This window comes from Astatotilapia calliptera, chromosome 11 (assembly GCF_900246225.1).
Source record: "Astatotilapia calliptera chromosome 11, fAstCal1.2, whole genome shotgun sequence".
Taxonomy (NCBI): Eukaryota; Metazoa; Chordata; class Actinopteri; order Cichliformes; family Cichlidae; genus Astatotilapia; species Astatotilapia calliptera.
In genome coordinates this window covers 3,266,057-3,290,159 of record NC_039312.1, presented here as the reverse complement: position 1 = coordinate 3,290,159, position 24,103 = coordinate 3,266,057, and the positions used below count along the sequence as shown (strand labels likewise).

General features: G+C 45.4%; 1 long non-coding RNA gene across 2 annotated transcripts; it reads right to left on the bottom strand.

The window, feature by feature from the left end:
* Window positions 1-12,550: 12,550 nt before the first annotated feature.
* Window positions 12,551-13,990, bottom strand: LOC113032382 (uncharacterized). Of its 2 annotated transcripts, XR_003273866.1 has the most exons (5): window positions 13,720-13,990; window positions 13,511-13,622; window positions 13,104-13,192; window positions 12,827-12,991; window positions 12,551-12,663 (listed from the first exon to the last, which is right to left on the bottom strand). It is a non-coding gene; the product is annotated as an uncharacterized LOC113032382 (long non-coding RNA). The 2 variants fall into 2 exon arrangements; XR_003273865.1 differs by having other exon boundaries at window positions 12,827-13,192.
* Between the last annotated feature and the right edge of the window lie 10,113 nt (window positions 13,991-24,103).

The following is a 24,103-nucleotide window of genomic DNA, read 5'->3' as shown; positions in this document are numbered from 1 at the left end:
GCCAGCAATGCAACTATCACCTGAGGGCTTGCTCTCCCTCGGCGGTCCCAGATGCTCGTTGTTTTAAAAGAAACAAATCCGAGCCCAACAGAACACTTATCGCATGCACTAAGTGTTTTAGTTCAGGCAATAATCGGTGGCACTAAAATCACTCTTAATAAAACTTATTCACCGCAAATCCACACGGAGCACCTCTAAAAGACCTAATTCCCCTAAGGTAAGAGCCCAGCTCAGGGATTGCACATTGCCCGACTAATATTGCACCAGCCCATTGGAAATCAACACAAACCCAGTATAAAAAACAGTTTTAAAAGCCCTACTCTAAAACCAACCTGGGAGAAAAACACAACGAAAAAGAGGAGGAAAAAACAGTGACAAATTCACATGTGCAGCCTGTCCTGCAGGAGGCAATACAATATAAATTAGATTGTAGTGCATAAACATACTTTTTTTTTTTTTTTATGTCAAATATATTAAGTTAACATAACATACATTACAACGAATTTTAAAAAGCACTAAAAGAAAAACAGCCTGTACCTCGAACCTCTGCTTTGGAGGTTTAAAACAACCGTTTGTGTAGAAGACAAAACTTCTCAGGCTCTTCACCTACTCACACAACCATTGCTCACAGCCGCTCGTCAGTACAAATGAGAGAAGAAGAGCACCTGCTGCTACTTCCTCTTTTAAACCCTCCCTTGGGTCCCCTGAGTCCTAAAGCCTTCATCTTTACACTAATGTCCACCTACTGTTACTCATTTATATTAAGATTTAAACATCTAGTTGGTGTTGGTATGGAGAGTAACCTTCAGTAATAGTAATAAATCACACAGCAATAGTACATTCATGTAGTTGTAAAAAGCCTGATGGTATATTAAGTAATCCAAAGCATTCAGAATATGTCACTCTCATTGAGTAACGTAACGGAATACGCTGCAAAATACATTTTGGGGCATGTAATCTGTAATCTGTAGTGGGATACATGTTAAAAGTAACCTCCCCAACACTGCTGTGTATCCAGTGTTGGGGAGTAACGGAATACATGTACCGCCATTACGTATTTAAAATACAAAATATGAGTAACTGTATTCCGTTACAGTTACCGTTTAAAAAGGTGGTATTCAGGATACAGTTACTTTGTTGAAATAAATGGATTACACTGCGGTACTTTCCTGTTTCATTTTGTCGCGGGTCAGGACTGTTTGGGTTTTGTTTGACAGCTACGTTCTGTTGTTCCAGGCGGCAGCGTTACGGTTGCCATGGTTACAGGGCGACGCTCTCTCTCTCTCTGCGACTGCGTGTTTCCTGGGTGAGAGAGCGCCTTTTGTTGTTGTTGTTGTTGTGCTAAGCTAACAGGCAGAATGCTACAAGCATACCTCTAAAGAATGTAGCATCATGGGCAGTGTAGTGAGAATGGACTGCCATACCCGTTATGGGTCTGTGAGCGCGAGGAGGGAGAAAAAGGGGAGTGGAAAGGTACGAGTTTTTAAACGGGAGCTGGAAGCATGTAAATATAATAATAACCACTGCAGCCAAGAAGAGAGCCTGACGAGCCCAGTTGTAAGTAAGCTATTAAGACTCGACTGTACGCTGTGTTCCTGTTTTCCTCCGAAAACAATAAGTTCCGTTGGAGCAGCCTTTCAACGCCTCTCTCTGTCTCTCGCAAGAAAAGTTGACCCACACAACAAAGTAAAGCTATTTTTCAGCTACGAGCCGACAGGGACCCGCCCTATTAGTCAGAGGTCCCTTTACTACGGTTCGGAGTCGCGGACCTTCAGTAACAGTAATAAATCACAGCAATAGTACATTCACGTAGTTGTAAAAAGCATGATAATATATTAAGTAATCCAAAGTATTCAGAATACGTTACTGTCATTGAGTAACATAACGGAATACGTTACAGAATACATTTTGGGGCATGTAATCTGTAATCTGTAGTGGGATACATGTTAAAAGTAACCTTCCCAACTCTGTGTGTATCACACACAATTGGGCATTACAAACCATCCCAGTCTCTTCCAATACCAGTCAAGGTTTGACACACTCCAAACCTTTGACTGGTAATAATAAAGATAATGGATTGGATTTATATAGCGCTTTTCAAGGTACCCAAAGCGCTTTACAATGCCACTATTCATTCATTCGCGAATTCACACACTGGTGGAGGCAAGCTACGGCTGTAGCCACAGCTGCCCTGGGGCAGACTGACAGAAGCGAGGCTGCCATATCGCGCCATCGGCCCCTCTGGTGCTGTAAAATGAAACACAACGACAGCATTAGTTAATATAGAGAGGGTGTGATATAAGGAACATGCCCTTTAAAGCAGTTCAGATTCAGCGAATTCTGAGTGCTCCAAACATACCAGCCAGTTTAATGGAGAGCTGTCCAAATATCTCTGGGAATGACACAGGGATAAGAAAAATATAATCAACTTGACAGGAAAACCAAGGACTAAACTAAATGACAAAAAAGTAAAACCTTACAAAGAAATCAGAAAGACGTCATGAACTGAAAATGCTGCTGAATGATCCAGAACCATGACAGACCTCGGCACTTGCTGGAGCTGGGATTGAGGCACAGATCCAGGCCCTAGCACATCTATGACCTCTGGATAGCCTCTACTACAACTACATCATTAACCATGAAGAAGTCAACACCTTTCACTAGAAGTGCTTTACACACAGCTTCTGCGAAAATGCCAGTGGCTAGCTTTAACTGGATATGAAAGTGGTGAAGGGGTGCATGCATTCTGCTCTTTCCCACACCTCTCAGCACAGCACTCGCATCACAAGTAGACATGATAGCTACTGGGAAGACACTGGAAAGAGTGAGGGACTGCAAACCACTTGCTTCAAGTAGTATAGTAACTGGTCAATGATGCTCAGCCTTCCCTGATACTGACACAAACCCTGCAGACATCTATCTTTTTGCACACAGAGGCCAACCAGGACTGTCATCAAGTCTATACCAGAGTCTCACTGTCTGTCCCTCGGTGTCCAGGCTTGTGACAGAAACAGTACCATCTTTCTACTTTGGTTCTTGAAGAATTATTGTCAAGAAGTTACTGGGTTGCCTGTTTATCATCTGCCTTTCCATTGGCATCTAAGGGAAAGGCAGGTTTAATAAAGCTACTATCGTGTGTTAGGAAAAACCCATCAGCTGCAAAGTGGTCACATTGTGGTCACTCGGGTAAATCTTATTGCCTTTACACTTCTTAAACTCCTCCACTAGCATTAACTCGTATACTGTTGCTAAATTAGTTTCCTTACAAGTTGTACACTACTGATCAAAGAGAATACCATTTTCTCTTGCAAAATCAAGGTAGGACTGACTTTGTGTCTTCCTCACATCCCAAAGATGCTGCCTATAAGTCTGAGGGACATGTTAATGGGCTAACAAGTTAGAGCTCTTTATGTTTTTATAATCAGGACTGTCTCTATCTGAGAGGGATGAACAGACACTTAGAAAACAAAAAACAGTTGAGCTCAAACTCTGTTTTTAAGCTGGAACTCCCTCTCATGCTTCGCCTTCTCCTGCTGAAAGTTTGGCACTATGTCAAAGATAGAGACATGAAAATAGTAGCCCCCCCATTTTATTTTATACTCAAAGACACTTTTAGTAGGCCACTATAATGTCAGGTTTACTGTTGTATAAGTTCCGCCAGCAGAGGGCGCTCAGTCTCGTACGCATCGGTAGCTGACCAGTGTTGCCAACTTAGCGACTTTGTCGCTATATTTAGCGACTTTTCTTCTAAAAAGAGACTAGCGACAAATCTGGCGACTTTTTCTGGTGTTATTGGAGACTAATTTATGACGACTTTTTGACGTGAAAGCGCGTATCGCTTTTGATGCTGGCCTATAAAGCTCTGAATGGTTTAGGACCAAAATACATCAGTGACCTCCTGACCCAGTATGAACCATCCAGATCCCTCAGGTCATCTGGATCCGGTCTTTTATCAGTTCCCAGAGTCAGAACCAGACACGGAGAAGCTGCATTCAGCTTTTATGCTCCTTATATCTGGAACAAACTCCCAGAAAGCCTCAGATCAGCTGAAACACTCAGTTTATTTAAATCCAGGTTGAAGACTCACCTGTTCTCAGCTGCATTTGAATAAAGCACCAAATCCACACTTTTAAGCTTAAATTTCAAAACTTACATTTAACTACTGATTTTATCTACTGTTCTAATTTTATCTGTTTTGATTTTATATACTGTTTGTTTGTTTGTTAGTTAATTAGTTAGTTAGTTTATTTGCTTGTTTTATTCAATTTTAAATCAGGCTTTTTATTTGTTCTTGTTTCTAATGTCTCTGTAAAGCACTTTGAATCACCTTGTTGTTGAATTGTGCTATACAAATAAACTTGCCTTGCCTTGCCTTGCCTTTACTCTCAACAAGCAGTGGTGCTGCCGTGGGCACCTCAGCCGTGCCAAAGCGCTCACGGGCGGAGGATAGTCCTCCCCCAGCTGCTATCAGGGCAGGAGACGTTCACACCTGTGCGTCCAAACTGCAAATGAATCGCGCATGAGCGAAGCTGCTGCTCCCGCACTGACTGTAACGCAGTCGGCCCATAAGGAAAAGATACATATAAATCTTATAAAGTTTGTATCTGTGTTGTGTGAAACTTGTCATGGCGAGTGAAAAGAGCCGTGTAGAAAAGGAAAAGGAGGATCCAAACGCAGGCAGTCGTGAAGGTGTAAAGGTGATTTATGGAACACAAAAGAGAGGCAAACGGCAAAACGGAGAACTAAACTATACTGGGACAACTAAACTACTGAGCACGAACACGAACCTGAACATAAAGGAAGGAAGACGATGGTACATGATGATGACGGCAGGGAACACACGGATGAAACATGGTGGATACGCAGACGGACCAGCAACTACAATGACAGAGGACACGACACACAGAGAAACACAGGGGAATTACACACAGGTGGTGGAGACAGCTGGGAATAATCAACAAGACGAGACAGAGGTAAAACTGAACACACTCACATGAGACGCAGACCTTCACAATAAAACAGGAACAAGAAACCATCACACTAAGACGCAGACTCGACATAGAGAGACAAACAGAAAATGACACATGAAACTAAACCCACACAAAACATGAGAGCACAAATCTTAAACCCAAATAAACAGAAACATGGAACTCTAACAATAATAATAATCATCGCACCCAAAACCACAACAATCATTCAAAAAATAAACTAACAATCAAAACTCAAAATACTGGTTCGAAACTGACCCAGAACCATGACAGTACCCCCCCCCCCCTCCAAGGGCTGGTTCCCGACAGCCCCAAACAAAAACAGCGCAACAAAACAGAGCACCAGACCAGGGCGGGCGGAGAGGGTCAAGGAAGGAGGGTACGAAACAAAAAACAAGGAGCACAAGAGTCCAAATACACAAGAAAACAGTCCAAGAACACAGGAAAATAGATCAAAAACAAAACCAAACTAAAGCTCAACAAGAGTCCAAGAAAAGTTCAGGGGGTTGACCTGGGGGTCGACCGTGCACACGGCAATGGCGGCGACGGGCAAGCAGTTCTGGAGGCCGACTGTGCACACGGCAACGGCGGCGACGGGCAAACAGTTCTGGAGGCCGACTGTGCACACGGCAACGGCGGCGATGGGCAAACAGTTCTGGAGGCCGACTGTGCACACGGCAATGGCGGCGACGGGCAAGCAGTTCTGGAGGCCGACTGTGCACACGGCAACGGCGGCGACGGGCAAACAGTTCTGGAGGCCGACTGTGCACACGGCAACGGCGGCGATGGGCAAACAGTTCTGGAGGCCGACTGTGCACACGGCAATGGCGGCGACGGGCAAGCAGTTCTGGAGGCCGACTGTGCACACGGCAACGGCGGCGACGGGCAAACAGTTCTGGAGGCCGACCACTTGGAAGGCAGTGGCGGCCACTGAGCAGGTCTGGAGGTCGGCCGCGATACCAGCGGCGGCGACGAACTCTTTCCGGAGGCCGTCCCCGAAGGCCATGATGCCAACTTAGAGGCCCGGAAAACGGCCGGCAGAGGCGAGGCAGAACGGGTCGAGCTGGCTCTGACAGCGGTGTGGCAACCGCAGGACCAGACGAGGCGGGACCAGACGAAGGCAGAGCAGGACCAGATGAAGGCGGAGCTGAGGCTGGACCAGGCGTGGATGAAGACACGGAACCTGATGGCAGCAGGACGGCTGCAGGCGGTGATGTGAATGCTGCAGGCGATGACGTAGAAGTCGCGGGGGATGAGTCAGCAGGTGACGGCTGAACAGACTTCCCCGGACCGTCAGCAGATGTGAGGATGTACTGGCTGGGTCCTCCAGGACCCTCAGCTAATGAGGCGTGGTGCTGGGTGGGCTCCTCTGACCCTCCAGCAGACGTGGCTTGAGGCTGGACGGGCTCCTCGGGCCCTCCAGCAGACGTGGCTTGAGGCTGGACGGGCTCCTCGGGCCCTCCAGCTGAGATAGACGCCTGAATGGGTCCCTATGGTCCTCCAGCAAAGGACAGGGGCAGAGGGGCGGACTCACTGGAGCTCTCAGCAGGGGATGACAGCTGAGACTGCTTAGTAAAGTCCTCTAGTGAAGCTGCTGGTGCTGGCATCTTGACCTCTAGGGGTCCAGAGTTGGCTGGTGACTGGCACCCAGCCTCTGGGGAGGCCCTAGAGGGAGCAGCTGTCTCTGAGATGGCCAGCTTAAGTGAACCAGCTAAAGTTTGTATGAAGTGTGTTCCCTGCTTGTAATGAGGCTGTGAGGATGATGACTGAGTGAATGAGTGGGTAGGCTGCTGAGCTATAAGTAGCAGAGACGGTTGTAGTGGAGACGTAATAGATGGTGAAGTGGCTGGCTGAACTGAGGGCGGCGCGGCTGCTGGCTGAACTGAGGGCTGAACTGAGGGCGGCGCGGCTGCTGGCTGAACTGAGGGCTGAACTGAGGGCGGCGCGGCTGCTGGCTGAACTGAGGGCGGCGCGGCTGCTGGCTGAACTGAGGGCGGCGCGGCTGCTGGCTGAACTGAGGGCGGCGTTACAGGCCTGGCATTTGACTGGGATGGAATTGAGGATGGGACAATGGAACGGACACGGTCATAAACATGGAACGCGGGTTCAGAACAGGCAGTCTTAGAAGCTATGGGCATGGATGAAAAATCATTGTTGTCCTCAGTAGAAACACAAAAAATTTCCCCAGAAACAACAGTCACAGAAGCAACAGAGTCAACAAAAGTGTCCCGTTCACTCACCACAGCCGACTGCTCTGACATTCTGAACTCCGGCTGTGGGGTGCTGCGCCGGCGGCGCGAACGTCGCTTCCTCCGTGGAGACGGCTCCGACAGGCCGGGTAACTCCTCATCTGGCGGTACGGACGGCACGTCCTCCGTTGAAGCGAGTGGGCAAGCAGTAGCGGCGGGGGGGGATGGAGGTGTAGTTCGTGGAGAATAAAGTTTTGCACGAGCGGGTGCAGTGAGTCCAATAGCCAGGGATAATCAGAAATAAGCTGTTGCAGCCTGACTTCTAGAACGTAGAGAAACGCTTCTCCCTCATGCTCGAGCCACAGGTTGATTAGTTTTGACACTGAGTCCGTTATGAGCTTTCGAAGCTCTGTGGGTGGGGTGAATGCCGCTGGATCCGTATCTGGCTGGTCCGTACTGTCACGGCGAGTGAAAAGAGCCGTGTAGAAAAGGAAAAGGAGGATCCAAACGCAGGCAGTCGTGAAGGTGTAAAGGTGATTTATTGAACACAAAAGAGAGGCAACCGGCAAAACGGAGAACTAAGCTATACTGGGACAACTAAACTACTGAGCACGAACACGAACCTGAACATAAAGGAAGGAAGACGATGGTACATGATGATGACGGCAGGGAACACACGGATGAAACATGGTGGATACGCAGACGGACCAGCAACTACAATGACAGAGGACACGACTTAAATACACACAGAGAAACACAGGGGAATTACACACAGGTGGTGGACACAGCTGGGAACAATCAACAAGACGAGACAGAGGTAAAACTGAACACACTCACATGAGACGCAGACCTTCACAATAAAACAGGAACAAGAAACCATCACACTAAGACGCAGACTCGACATAGAGAGACAGACAGAAAATGACACATGAAACTAAACCCACACAAAACATGAGAGCACAAATCTTAAACCCAAATAAACAGAAACATGGAACTCTAACAATAATAATAATCATCGCACCCAAAACCACAACAATCATTCAAAAAATAACAATCAAAACTCAAAATACTGGTTCGAAACTGACCCAGAACCGTGACAAAACTTGTATGAAAAGCATACAAGAGTGAAAACAGGTATAAGATTCCTTGAAAAATTATATAAATGAAACTTGTATGTTTTGGATACTTACTACACCGTAAAAAAAAAAAATCCTAAAAAAACAGGCAGCTGGGGTGCCAAAACAATACCATAAAATAACAGAAAATAACTGAACATGAAAATACGGTTATTTTCAGTAATGACAATACAGTTTGTTGCCCTAATTTTACATGGGATTTTGCCTTTTTCGAGTGCTTTTAGACATTAAATTAGGAACATTTTAATGTGATTAAACAATGAAATTACCTATAAACAAGGTCAATGAATGCGGCAATATGAATAATAATACTTCAATGTACAGAATTATACAGTTGGTTTAAATAATAACGGATTGCATTCATATAGCGTTCTTTGAGACCCTCAAAGCGCTTTACAATTCAACTTTATAATTCCCCTCTGACCATCACCAGTAGGTGGCAGGTGAGGAGTCTTGACCACGGACACAACGACCGAGAGCGTCCGATCCGGGGCTCGAACCAGCAATCTTCTGATTACAAGGCGAACTGCCAACTCTTGAGCCACAATCGCCCTAAATAACAATAATAATAATAATTATTTGATGTAAAAAAAGTTTATAAGAATCATTTTATATATTTTTCCATAGCATTTCATTTGAATTGAACAGTTCAATCTTTCAAATAACGGACAGATATTTGTGAAATCATGATACATTTGTGAATGTATTTTAATCTAAATATGCATATGTACAGACAGATACATTTAAAAAACAAGAAAATTATGTTTTATTACATTTACAGTGATTTTACGTTAATTTACATTTGAAATGTAAAATCAGTCTATTGATGTGAATTTAATGATATTCTAGAAGAACAGTACAAAACTGTAAAATACTTTTATATTACAATTGTTTTTTACAGTGTAAAACAATATATGAAAGTAATGAGAAAGTGGCCACTTTCATGAGTAAATCATATAAGCCTTATATGATTCATTAAATGAAGTAGGCCACATCTTATGCAAGTCTTCTATAAGTTTTTTCTATTTCTTTTCCATATGGGAGTTCTTCTTTTACTCTTATACTGTTTTGTGGATCACAAGATTTCCATCCATCCATCCATCTTCATCCGCTTTGTCCGGGGCCGGGTCGCGGGGGCAGCAGCCTAAGCAAAGAGGCCCAGACCTCCCTCTCCCCAGCCACCTCCTCCAGCTTATCCGGGGGAATACCAAGGCGTTCCCAGGCCAGCCGAGAGATATAATCTCTCCAGCGTGTCCTGGGTCTGCCCCGGGGCCTCCTCCCGGTGGGACATGCCTGGAACACCTCACCCAGGAGGCGCCCAGGGGGCATCCTTGTCAGATGCCCGAACCACCTCAGCTGGCTCCTTTCGATGTGGAGCAGCAGCTGCTCTACTCTGAGCCCCTCCTGGATGGCCGAACTTCTCACCCTATCTCTAAGGGAGAGGCCAGCCACCCTTCGGAGGAAGCTCATTTCTGCCGCTTGTATCCGCGATCTCGTTCTTTCGGTCACTACCCACAGCTCGTGGCCATAGGTGAGGGTAGGGACGTAGATCGACCGGTAAATTGAGAGCTTCGCTTTTACACTCAGCTCCCTCTTCACCACGACGGACCGGTGCAGCGTCCGCATTACTGCAGCTGCAGCCCCAATCCGTCTGTCGATCTCCGGCTCCCTTCTCCCATCACTCGCGAACAAGACCCCGAGATACTTGAACTCCTCCACTTGTGGCAGGAACTCATCCCCGACCCGGAGTGGGCACTCCACCCTTTTCCGGCTGAGAACCATGGCCTCAGATTTGGAGGTGCTGATCCTCATTCCCGCTGCTTCACACTCGGCTGCGAACCGTTCCAGTGCGAGCTGGAGGCCTTCACCCGATGAAGCCAACAGAACCACATCATCTGCAAAAATCAGAGATGAGATTCTGAGGCCACCAAAGCGAAAGCCCTCCGCCACTTGGCTGTGCCTAGAAATCCTGTCCATAAAAATTATGAACAGAACCGGAGACAAAGGGCAGCCCTGGCGAAGCCCATCACCCACCGGGAACGAGTCCGACTTATTGCCGGCAATGCGAACCAAGCTCTTGCAACGGTTGTATAGGGATCGAATGGCCCGTAGCAATGGGCCAGACACCCCATATTCCCGCACCACCTCCCACAGGACACCCCGAGGGACACGGTCGAATGCCTTCTCCAAGTCCACAAAACACATGTAGACTGGTTGGGCAAACTCCCATGCACCCTCAAGTATCCTGGAGAGGATAAAGAGCTGGTCCAGTGTTCCGCGACCAGGACGAAAACCGCATTGTTCCTCCTGTATCCGAGGTTCGACTAACGGACGAACTCTCCTTTCCAGCACCCTGGCATAGACTTTCCCAGGGAGGCTGAGGAGTGTGATCCCCCTGTAGTTGGAACACACCCTCCGGTCCCCTTTCTTAAAGATGGGGACCACCACCCCGGTCTGCCAGTCCACAGGTACTGCCCCTGATCTCCACGCAACATTGCAGAGGCGTGTCAACCAGGACAGCCCTACAATGTCCAGAGCCTTCAGGAACTCGGGGCGGACCTCATCAACACCAGGGGCTCTGCCACCAAGGAGTTGTTTAACTGCCTCAGTGACCTCGCCCCTGGAAATTGGCGGGTCATTCCCCTCATCCCCAGACTCTGCTTCCTCCTCGGAAGACGTGTCAGTGGGATTAAGGAGGTCCTCGAAGTATTCCTTCCACCGCCTGACAATTTTCTCAGTCGACGTCAGCAGCGCTCCGCCAGCACTATACACAGTGCAGGTAGAGCACCGCTTTCCCCTCCTGAGACGTCTGACGGTTTGCCAGAATCTCTTCGAGGCAGTCCGAAAGTCTTTTTCCATGGCCTCTCCGAACTCCTCCCACACCCGAGTTTTTGCTTCAGCCACTGCCCGAGCCGCATTCCGCTTGGCCTGTCGATACCTGTCGGCTGCCTCCGGAGTCCCACAGGCTAACCAAGCCCGATAGGACTCCTTCTTCAGCCTGGTGGCTCCCTTCACCTCTGGTGTCCACCATTTGGTTCGGGGATTACCACCACAGCAGGCACCCACCACCTTGCGGCCGCAGCTCAATGCAGCAGCTTCGGCAATGGAGACTCTGAACATGGTCCATTCGGACTCAATGTCCCCAGTCTCCCTCGGAATGCTGTCGAAGCTCTGCCGGAGGTGTGCGTTGAAGATCTCGCGGACTGGGGCCTCTGCTAGACGTTCCCAGCACACCCTCACTACGCGTTTAGGTGCACCAGGTCTGTCCAGCGTCCTCCCCCGCCACCTGATCCAACTCACCACCAGGTGGTGATCAGTTGACAGCTCAGCCCCTCTCTTTACCCGAGTGTCCAGAACATATGGTCGCAGGTCTGCTGATACGATTACAAAATCGATCATCGACCTACGGCCTAGAGCGTCACAAGATTTAAAACTACTTATTACGGTGGCCCCTAGAGACAAAGCACGTACAAACTCCAAAACAGATGCAAATTCCAAAACACATGCAAACTCCAAAACACGTACAAACTCCAAAACACATGCAAATTCCAAAACACTTGCAAACTAAAAAACACATGCAAACTCCAAAACACGTCCCAGATAGCAAGGAAACATTGAAACAATGTTGAGTCAATATCAGGCTGTGTCATTGAATCAACGTTGAAGTGTGACGTTGACCTAACGTCACTCTTGCACCTTTTTAACGTTGAAACAACGTCAGGTTTTGATGTTGAATCAATGTTGAAACCTGACGTTGATTCAACATTATATTTTCTAATACTGCTGACATTGAAACAATGTCAGATTCTGATATTGAAACACTGTTGAGCTATGGTGTTGATTTTCCACCTCTTTCGCATATTTGCTTTTTATTAAAACAACAGTTAAATCATGACTGGAAATCTACCTTTCTTTATATGTATTTTAACCAATACTAAACTACTGCATGTTTCCATCAATACTTCAACCACCTAAACACATAATTGTACTTATTCCTTAAATTGGACACCCTTTATAAAAAAAACCCAAATGTCTCACAATGTATCATGTCAATATTATTATCCTAAAATAAGAAAGCATTGCATGTGACGTAACAGAGAAAAAAAATAAACAAAAAAAGGTCAATAGGCATGTTTCGTTTGCTAAATACTTTATTAAAAGACAGTTTCCTATTTACGTTTATATGATTCACAGAAGTTTGTAATTTTTTGCATGATGTGCATCCTGCACCACCCAAACGATCTGGGGCGTATCGGAGCCATTTCTGCACTGCTTGTGCAAAGACAAACTCGGACATAGAGTTTGCCCCTAACTGCTGCGTCAGGCTCCAATCAAGGCAAAGCGTCTCACCTATAGACACATTTTAAGAGATGGAATTAGCATGTCTCATGTCTTAAATGTGTATGCAAGTGCTTGTGTGTTTAATCAACAGGCCGTTGTTATGTATTTAAATCACATCTGACAGCTATTACACTTTATAGTTACAAAGTGTACATACCCTTTATATACTTACCATTGCCTTATTTGCCTCTTGTGACTGGCTCTGCATTGTTTAGCTCCTCAATGTTGTGCAAGGGCAAATCCAGAGGCAGTACCCCAGCATCTACCGATTCATTGCAGCCGGTATTGCGGATGGCTCTGACCTCCTCACGGAGTTCGTTAACAGCTCTCGTCAGGTCTGACAGAAAAAGATAATTTTTTTTAAGTATTTAAGAATACAGACAACTTGTCAAAAGTTTCCTTGTGTCACACACAGATATGTACAAAGACACTAGACAGTATTTTATTACCTGGTATTTTCACTCGAGGGGCCTGGGGAAACCATTTTTTTGCGGGCTGCTCATCCTCTGAGTCACTATATGTGTACAGGGGATTTGGTCTAAAGAAAAAAAAAGTTGAAAACGGTCATAAGTAATTACAAATGTGCTTTTGGAATATTTTTTCCTAAAGTTACAGTTTGATTTATAACAACACACACAGGAAACGGAGATGTGCAAGAAGGTACAGTATACAAGGAATTTTTGAAGTGCACAAGTGTACACGGCTTTGCATTTATAAAAAAGTTTACAAGCTTCCACTTTTTGGACTATATTATGTGGTGATATTGCAGTATGCAAGCACCACAGATATGTATAAAAGACAAGATCATAAATTCTTAGCAATCAAAGATGTGTTTGTGAAATAAAAAAAGTTTTACTTGTGCTTTCTTTTATGACTGGTCTGAGTTTCAGCTTCGGACTGAAGGTCAGACGTATCACAGTGTTCACTTAGATATTTCTGAAGACTGCGTTCTGCTTCGTGAAATGTGTCTGGAAGTACAAACACAATGTATGGCCAGACATAAATTAGGACACGAAAAACTTGTTATTGTTACATTTATACAACACCAATCCAGATGATACCCACCATGGCTTATTAGAAGTCGGACTGGTGCATAGGTGAGCCATGTTGCACCAGGATGAACTCTCCTCTTTACTGCGTCGTGGATCCTGAATGTGTCTCACGGAGGATATGGAGGCCATGACAATTTCTCCCCATTTATCCATGATCTAGGGACTATTTCTGTACCACCAGTGCTAAACTGCACAATGCACCAGTCTTTCATTTTTATCTTTTTTTTAATTTGGAGTCCTTTTTTGCCCTGTCTAGGATAAACAGGAAACAGATAATTACAATATATTTCCTAGTCACTACAAAACTTGATCTATTGATTGAACTAAATAATAAATAATAGCTTAAAATGTATATAGGCAACAATTACAAGCAAACCCGTATATGTAAGCATTTAAACACTGAAGATAATAACATTAACAGTATTTTGTCTAAGTCTGCCATTGTAGGAATTCATGGCACCGAGACAAAAACTTGGCGCACAGTGTGGCGTCAAAATAGGCGCACACCTTTGACGCTGCGTTTTCTCCGTCTTCCTCGTCCACACGTAAATGCTAAACGCAGTTTACGTGTGGACAAAAGGTGCAAACGCAAGTTAGGTGAGCGTGCAATGTAAAGTTTGAATTGAGTGCGAATCGAAGCGGGTGCTCTCCAATCATTAAAAGTAACAAAGTCATTGAACACATTTATACAGTTACCTTTACGTTTATCAATCATATATCACAGATTTACAATTTTTTGTAGTACTATGCTAAAAAGCAACTACAGAGCGAAAGTCTGGGTCAAGCGCCGAGGTGACGGCAAGAACAAAGGAACCCTCGAAGCGTTAAAGCTAGCTTTGTAAGGGAATATAACGGAAAAGTATGAAACGAAAATGTTTTCTTTGTTGATAGACTTTGTTTGCAGTGCAATTTATTTGTTGCCGGATTGTAAGATGAAAGTAGACACAATTTCGGGCTCCCACATTTTATCCGAAACTTTACATTAACAAGTTTGTTTGTTTTTTTTACTGTTATTCAAATGCAACCGTGGAAATAACGAATAGAACAAAAGTCATTCATTCTTACCTTATACTAATCGTGGTGCAGGCCAGTGCACTGCATGAACTGATGCCTTCTCCGGTCAATTCCGCTGAGAGTAAATCTAATGTCCCGCTCTACTGTACAAGACAATGGTTACCTGGAGGGATGTACCAATGTGATAGGGGTGCTGCGGAATAGTCCAAGTGGTAGCAGCTTTAATTTCCCGCTCAACCATAAATCGATGGTTTTTTAACGTGATTGTTGTCACCTTGTCAACTATAAATAGATCAACAATCAACGATGACAGAACAACAGTGAATCAATGTTATTTCAATGTCAGTGTAAGGTTTCATCAGTATTTCAATGTTGTTTCAACATTGGTTTTGTGTTGACATTTCAATCCTGACGATTCTGATGGTTCAGATGGAAAATCAACATCTGTTCAATGTCTCCTTGCTATCTGGGGTACAAACTCCAAAACACATGCAAATTCCAAAACACATGCAAACTCCAAAACACGTACAAACTCCAAAACACATGCAAATTCCAAAACACTTGCAAACTAAAAAACACATGCAAACTCCAAAACACGTACAAACTCCAAAACACATGCAAATTCCAAAACACATGCAAACTCCAAAACACTTGCAAACTCCAAAACACATGCAAACTCCAAAACACGTACAAACTCCAAAACACATGCAAACTCCAAAACACTTGCAAACTAAAAAACACTTGCAAACTCAAAAACACTTGCAAACTCAAAAACACATGCAAACTCCAAAACACGTACAAACTCCAAAACACATGCAAATTCCAAAACACTTGCAAACTAAAAAACACATGCAAACTCCAAAACACGTACAAACTCCAAAACACATGCAAATTCCAAAACACATGCAAACTCCAAAACACTTGCAAACTCCAAAACACATGCAAACTCCAAAACACGTACAAACTCCAAAACATATGCAAATTCCAAAACACTTGCAAACTCCAAAACACTTGCAAACTCAAAAACACATGCAAACTCCAAAACACGTACAAACTCCAAAACACTTGCAAAATCCAAAACACTTGCAAACTCAAAAACACTTGCAAACTCAAAAACACTTGCAAACTCCAAAACACTTGCAAATTCCAAAACACTTGCAAACTAAAAAACACATGCAAACTCCAAAACACGTACAAACTCCAAAACACATGCAAATTCCAAAACACATGCAAACTCCAAAACACGTACAAACTCCAAAACACATGCAAAATCCAAAACACTTGCAAACTCAAAAACACTTGCAAACTCAAAAACACATGCAAATTCCAAAACACAACGGAAGTGCTCCAGGACGCTAGGGGCAGTGTTGAGCTTTTGTTACCTAGTAACTACACAAGCCAGGAAGTGCCAATTTGGGGTTTGCAGCCTTAAAGGCCGCATTTTAAGGCCGATTACGTCACAGCGACAAGAGAAGGCTTTCCCAATTCAAAGGCTGCTCTACATGCGGCCCTCAAATGTGTCCTTAATTTCCCTGAATTTTAAGGATGGGTCGGTGTAGCCTTCATGGCCCAACATATCCCAGACTTCATAGTGCGGTGGTGGTGTGGATAATTTTGCCGAAAAAAAACGGTGGAAGCGGAGCGGAGGAAGAGTAAACTTTCAGAAGTAAGTACTGAATATTATGTAACTTATTTATGCGCAAATATTTTTTTAATGAAGAACATTAAACCATTATTGTTGGCCACATGTCGGGAAGGTTATGTGACATTAGTGATGTCTGTACTTTCAGAATTAACTTGGTTTTAAAGCCTTTACTTTAAAAAAAAAAAATATAGTTGACTTTAATCTTACAGAGATTGTGATGATTTTGTGGATAATTAAAGTCAGTCATATATCTACAAACACAACAAGCTGAAAGTCAGTGATGCTGCTCAGTTTGCAGTCCTGAATATCACGGCACAAGCAGGATTCACTGCACTGTTAATGTGAGCTATGTTATATTGCTGCCTCTGTTCGGTGGTGTCGAGCCAAACGGACTTTAACGTGTGTTTGAACGAGCTGATGGTTCACTCGTTAAGCTGAAAGAAAGATGCTTTAATCGCAGGAGTCACACATGTGTCCACTGCACCATCTGGGAACTCTTCTTGTTTCGTAATAACACAAACACTAAATCCTCCTTCTTTTGTGCTGTTTTGTAGCAGTGTATACACCTGAGACTTTTACCTGTCTGTCTGTCCTGCACTCTCTCTCTGTTTCTTTCTCTCTGATTGTGGAATAAAAGTATGAACATGTGTTTATAAGTCACACTTGTGTTTGAATCCTGCAGCTTATCACACATTTGATTTCCATGTGTGACAACTGCAAGTGTCCAGAGTGAGGACAGACTGAGGGACACACCGCTGCACATCATCTGTGAGGCTTTGCACCCCTGATGATCCACCAGGACAAACTCAGTAGTGTGTGAGGAAGAGGAGGAGGAAGAGCCAGCAGCAGCTGACAGATGGAGAGAATAGACAGACTGTTCCCTGTTTGTGAAGGACTGCTAGAAAAGTTTAAAATAACTAATTGTCTGTCCTGAATCAGTCTTATTAGGTAATGTTCAAATAATTTAATCATTCCAGTGTTTTCAGTGTGGGAGAAAGTACTCAGGGCCTTCAAGTTACACACTATGAAAGGCAGCAACAAGTTTAATGTTCAGAAACCTAAAGTATGTATCAGCAGCAGAATGGAGCTAAAAATAAATGTTTGTTCCAGTTCTATGAAGCTTTGAGTATTTGAGGAATTTGCATGTGTTTTTGAGTTTGCATGTGTTTTTTAGTTTGCATGTGTTTTTTAGTTTGCAAGTGTTTTGGATTTTGCAAGTGTTTTGGAGTTTGTACGTGTTTTGGAGTTTGCATGTGTTTTTTAGTTTGCAAGTGTTTTGGAGTTTGTACGTGTCTTGGAGTTTGCATGTGTTTTTTAGTTTGCAAGTGTTTTGGAGTTTGTACGTGTTTTGGAGTTTGCATGTGTTTTGGAATTTGCATGTGTTTTGGAGTTTGCATGTGTTTTGGACTTTGTACGTGCTTTGTCTCTAGGGGCCACCGTAACTTATAAACACACACACACACATACACACACAAAGTAACTCCACCAGAGTGCCTACTTCGGGGTCACTTTTGCCGGTCCAAGCCCGGGTGGTTGGAATTGTGACATTAAAAAAACAATAATTGCTAAAAGAAATTTAATTTGTAGTTTTAAATAAACTCTAAATGCATTTAGGATGTTTTTTACTCACTTTATGTCTCTTCCATGATGTTATTTCTCTCTCGCTAATTACATTAGCGACCAATTATGCAAATTAGGCGATGACGAGATTTTCCTTACTGAGGAGTTTGCAACACTGTAGCTGACGCCACACTAGAAGAAGTAATGTGAGTAGAGGAGAGGCAGTGTATGGCCCACGTGCTGAAAGAATTGATTAATCAGACATTTTTCCGTCTTTACAGGTAAGCTGAGTGGTTGATAATATAAAACAGATGTTATAAAAGTGACAGACAGCAGTGGCGATTAATGATAAATGTCTTGTTTGTGGCGAATGTTAAGCTAGAGAGCTAATTTCCAAGTTGCTCCTGTTGTTAGCCTGTGCTCATCCAAGTGGTAGACTGTACCGAAAGTCTGTGAGTTCATTGCAGTTATATTTTGGGTTAAAGCCACAAGATATATGTTTTGCATAATAAGAAAAAATTTAAATTGCTGTATTTTTAGGTCATTAAGAGTGAATGCTGTAGAAATATATTAAGAAAAACGTTTATTTGAAAGGGATAGAGTTGAATAAATACAGTTAATAAGACAGGTTCATACATAGATTAAAACTGTAGTAAAAACAAGATAAAACTGTAATGAAAGTTCACTATGGTGCTTGTGCATACAGTAAGAGGCATTTCTGTGATTTAAGCAGTTTATAAAAGTGGTGCATTTGAATATGAAACTGTATAAGTTACTTGTAAAAAGTAATGTTATCCACACTAGAAGAAGTAGTGTCAGTGGTGAAGAGGCAGCGTACGGCTCGCGCAGCGAAAGAACTGATTAATCGGACATTTTTCTGTCTTTACAGTTTTCTGTAAAAAATTAATATGTTGCACGGGAGATAAGTTGGCCCATCATTTCAGCGGTGTAACAAATGCACACTTGATGCATCTTCTACACCACTGTTATACCCTAGTCTGTAAAACTGCGAGGTTCTGTAGATGCTTGTAAGTTAAGAGTCCTACTGTCTGCCAAACCATCACATGGAGCGGTTGGACCACTGCTGTAAAATGATGCCATCTCACACAAATCCTTCTTTCTGCAGTGGTGTAACGAGTGTTTGCTGCCTTCCTGGTATCATTTTTTGTATATTTGTCACACTTAAATGTTTCAGTTCATCAAACAAATGTAAATATTAGACAAAGATAACAAAAGTAAACACAAAATGAAGTTTCTAAATGAAGGTGTTTATGATTAAGGGGAACAAAAATCTGAAATGCCAGCTGCGATAGGCTCCAGCACCCCCCGAGACCCTGAAAAGGATAAGCGGACGCGAATGGATGGATGGGAACAAAAATCCAAACCGACACTTACCTGTGTGATTGCCCCTGCTCCGTTATAACATAAATTAACTGTGGTGTTCAGCAATCCGATAGATGAATCTGTGTTTAGCAGCTGCCATTAGAACGGCACGTGTCCAGCTGCACTGTGCCAAGTGATGGAGGAGGATGTGGTGTGGAGGTGTTATTGACATTCGGCCCCTCAGTTCCAGTGAAAGGAACTCTGAATAGTTCAGCATACCGAGACATTTCAGACACTTTCATACTGCCAACTTTGTGGGAACACTTTGGGGGTGGCCTCTTCCTGTTCCAACATCCCTGTGCACTAGTGCACAAAGCAAGATCTGCAAAGGTAAATGGACTGATTCTTATATCGTACTTCTCTACTCTCCTGGAGCGCTCAAGGCGCTTTACACAAAATGCCTAATTTACCAATTCACAACATTGATACAAGCACTTTTTTCTATGCTTAAGTGCTTTCTATCTCACATTCACAAACATCCATACTTCAGTGGATGCTGAGAGAGCTAGTTGGATTTAGCATCATGCCCAAGAATATTTGGCATGCAGACTGGGGCAGCCAGGGAACCATCCAATCAGTAGATGAGCCAGCCTTACCTGTCCCAGTCTTCAATTAATTCAATACAAATATACAGGTCATTGGATGTTCAAGATGGGTTATACGTCTACCAACAACTGCTCACACTGCCAAACCAATTCACTGGACAATTATATCCACGCTCTTTGGTTCTGTCCACCAGTTCAGAAGTTTTGGTGCGAGATATGTGAAGACTTATCAAAGTGTCTGAAATGTAACATTCCAACTTCCCCCTTAGTGTGTTTGTTGGGCAGCTTAGATAATGTCACTTCAGATAAGAATATCGCCCATATGGTTTTCACTGCCCTATGCATAGCCAAGAAAACAGTCCTCATGAACTGGAAAAATAAAAATAATCTTAATTCTAACCAATATAGAAATTATCTATTAGATTACATTAGTCTTGATACAGCCTCTGCCACCACAACAGATCAATTGCTCTGGGCTCCTTTGATCAGCTCCATCACCTAGTGGGGGTGGGGGGTCATAGTTTGGTCCCGCCTTCACTGTTGTGATTGGTGTGGGGGTAGGGATAGGCTTAGGGCGTCGGGGGGTTCCCCAGGAGCATCTTCCTCGGAGGGCTCAACCCGGGGTAGCGGTCATGGCCTATTAAGGGCTCTGTTTGCTCTTAGGTGATGGTTTCCTCGTGGCTGCGTGCAGCGGGGCTAGGGGAGGGTCTGTGCTGACGGATGTGGGTTACTGACCTGGTAGCCTGGCTACGTGAGGTTCTGGGGGTGCTCCGTCTCTGGCCTGGGGCCCTGGTTGGTGTGTTGCCGGGGTTGTGGGCGGGTGGGTGTATGGGGGCCCAGCCCTGGCACAGGGTGCCGCCAGTGCATCGAGCCACCTGGGGGGCTCTTGAACTGGTGGGGGAGGTTGTTACACCTTGCAGGAGCTCTCCTCTCTTCAGGAACTCACTCTGCAGGAGGGGGAGATACAGGAGAGGTGGAGGAAGATCTCAGCCTGGGCGTCTATTGTCTTGTGTAGTCGGGAAGATGAGTGGATGACCGGGTGGGTGCAGTTTTCTCTGTGGTGGGATCAGGTGGGCTGTCCCAGGCTCTGTGGGGCCGGGCGGTGCTGCTGTTCTGGGCCCCCTTTCCCTGGCGGGTTGTAGAGTATGGGGGTGCTTACTGGGGTCGGGGGGGGGGGGGGGGGAGCTGGCCCAGGGGAGGGGTCACTTGCCCTTCCCTTCCTTCCCTCCCCATCTCCAGCTTTCTCCCTCTTTCCGCTCCACCACAATCACCCACACATGCAAGGCCTTGGGGTAAAGATGTGTCACCAGGGTACAGGGGAGGCTACCCCCCCCCCCCTCCCTCTGTCCCCTTCTGGCTGCCTGTGCCTCATTTTATCCCACAACTTAGACACTCACATTACTCACACTCTCATAACACATACATATAGGATCTTGGGGGTGGGCACGCTACACGGACTCCAAAAGACCATCAGGGTGTACACCTCACCCCTGGCATCGTTGCCCACCTCTCAATTTTAAATACACGTAGACATTGAGGGCCCTTCTCTCACCCCAACCGGTCGCAGCAGATGGCTCCGCCCCTCCCTGAGCCTGGTTCTGCCGGAGGTTTCTTCCTGTTAAAAGGGAGTTTTTCCTTCCAACTGTCGCCAAAGTGCTTGCTTACAGGGGGTCATATGATTGTTGGCTTTTTCTCTGTATCTATGAAGCGCCTTGAGGCAACTTTTGTTGTGATTTGGCGCTATATAAATAAAATTGAATTGAATTGAATTGAATTATCAGGAGGGGCTATGCGCTTACCTGCTGCTCTCTGGCAGGTAGCTCCATGCCCTCCTGGGTTTTAAAGGCACCTTAGAACACACATGCATCAACACTACATATGAACGGGCGGAGGGAGGTTTGGAGTCTTCTCACACCGCCGTTCTCTGCGGCCTGCTGGAGCGGGGGGACCAGGAGGAGGAGTTGGCCGTCTGACTGCGGTCTGGAGTGTGGGGCCTCCCTGCTGCTGCGGAGTCGGGGCGGTCTGCCTCTCCCCACCGCAGGGAAAAGGGTAACACCACCTGGGTCTGGGTGCAGTTCCCCCCTCCAGGGGCAAGGGTACCTAGACCCGGTTCTTAGAGTACGCTTGGGGAGTGTGATCGTGTGTACAGCGTCTCTTTATGTCTGTCTCCACGTTGGTTGAGTGTGGAGTAAGTGCATATGAGAGCATGAGGGTGGGAATGGATGTTTGTATCTGTGTGTCCCTGTTTGTCTGTGTCTATATGTCAGGTTGGGTGTCAGACGCCACCTCTCTGGGGACATCTCAGGTCCTCCAAGGTATGGAGGCCTATCTCCCCCCACCACTCCCCCTGCCAGTGGCAGACTCCCTCAGACATCGGTGCGTTGGTCGTTCTTTGTGTCCGGGGGTGGGCGTCCAGGTACACACCAGCTCACTCCTTGGTGGCTGCTTGTCAGGGCCTGGAGCCTGGGGCTCGCTCGGGCCACTTTGGGGGTGGGGTGCCCTCGGCCTCTGGGCCTGGGGCTCGGTCACTCTGTCACAACTGGCTGCCGGCAGAGCTCACGGGCACGTCACTGCAACCCCCCTGGCTTCTGCTCCACGACTGCTGAGTGACCCCTCATCTGGGGCTCTCCTCAGCTCTTTCTGGGACAGTGGCGCGGCTGCCCCTCTGTTGGTCTTCCTTGGTCTCTTGTGTTCTGGGGGCCTCTGAATGTCTGGAGTTTTGATCTCCTCCATACCTGCTTCATGCCCTGGTGGATGTCTGAGGGCCAGATGATTAACTTCACTCCTGTAGTAGGTCTCATCGTTGTTGCTGATGCGACCGACCACAATTGTGTCGTCTGCAAACTTGATGAAAAGGTTGAAGCTGTGTGATGGTGTGCAGTCGTGGGTCAGCAGGGTGAAGAACAGGGGCCTCAACACACATCCTTGGGGAGTCCCTGTATTCAGTGTTCTTGTGCTGGAGGTGTTGCTGCCGACCCGTACTGTCTGCTGTCTTCCTGTCAGGAAAACCAGCAGCCAGTTACGCAGCGAGGTGCTGATCCCCAGCAGATCCAGTTTGTGAATGAGTTGCAGAGGACAGGGGCGGTCCTAGCCTGTTTGGTGCCCTCGGCGAACACTCCCTCTGGTGCACAGTCACAGGAGGACGCTCAGTGAGAGACTGAGATTACCAAAAAGCACCAAAGAACAACACAGGAAGTCATTCCTGCCCGTGGCCATCTCCCTGTACAACTCCTCCATCTAACACACTGTGAACACTGCAATAGTTACATCCTTTTTACACACACTCTTTTCTACTCTGGAATATTCTTCTCAGTAGTATTCTTGATATTTATTTATAATCACATCTGTTAATCCTTGATATTTATAATTGAGTGATCTGTATGTATTAGTGCTAGTTCTGTAATATATTGTATTATTTGAATAGTTTACTCTGTTACTGTTTCTTCTTGGACCAGCTGTAACTCACAACATTTCCTTAGAGATTAATAAAGTATATAAAGTATTCTGATTCTGATTCTGATTGTTTCAGGATGACCTGCCATTATCCAATGACACATCTGCTTACCTCAATCAATCAATCAATCAATCAATCAATCAATGCTTTATTCGCCACATGTAGGTTGCCCTGCAATGAAATAGGACACCCCCCCCAACCTTACACACACAACACAGACATCACATGGGGATACAGGCCGGAGATCGGTTGCATTACAGACAAAAACACTGAAATGTACACTACAATGGGAAAGTACAAGAGGAAAAAAAGAGACCTCTACTCATGCTGGGCTCCTGGGAGGACAACATGAGAACAGGAAACACAAAAACTCCTCTGCACAAAAAGCACATAAATGTCCACAGTACAACATTATGGAGCACGTGACCAGCAACAGGGTCGGGTGGGGGGTGAGGAGTCATCCGAAGCAAACACAGCAGCCATCCTGCACAGCGCTACCATTCCAGCGCGGGCTCAGACCTGCCGTGTTCCCAGGAGGGAACAAGCATCAGAGGCATTTGTAAAGGGAGGGGGGATGAGTGAGTGCGTATCAGTGTATATGTATGTGTGTGCGTGTCCAGAGTTCAGCTGAGACAGTGTCCTTCGCCCTGCTAGGCTAACTAAACAGTCTTCCAGCCAACCCAGGTGGCCTTGCATGGAATGGGAAGGAACAGACTCAACACAGTCGTTATCAGGGAGTTTTTGTTCGGCTCCAGCCTTGAGCCCATAGCTGGCGCCGAAAGGCCGAAAGGCGCAA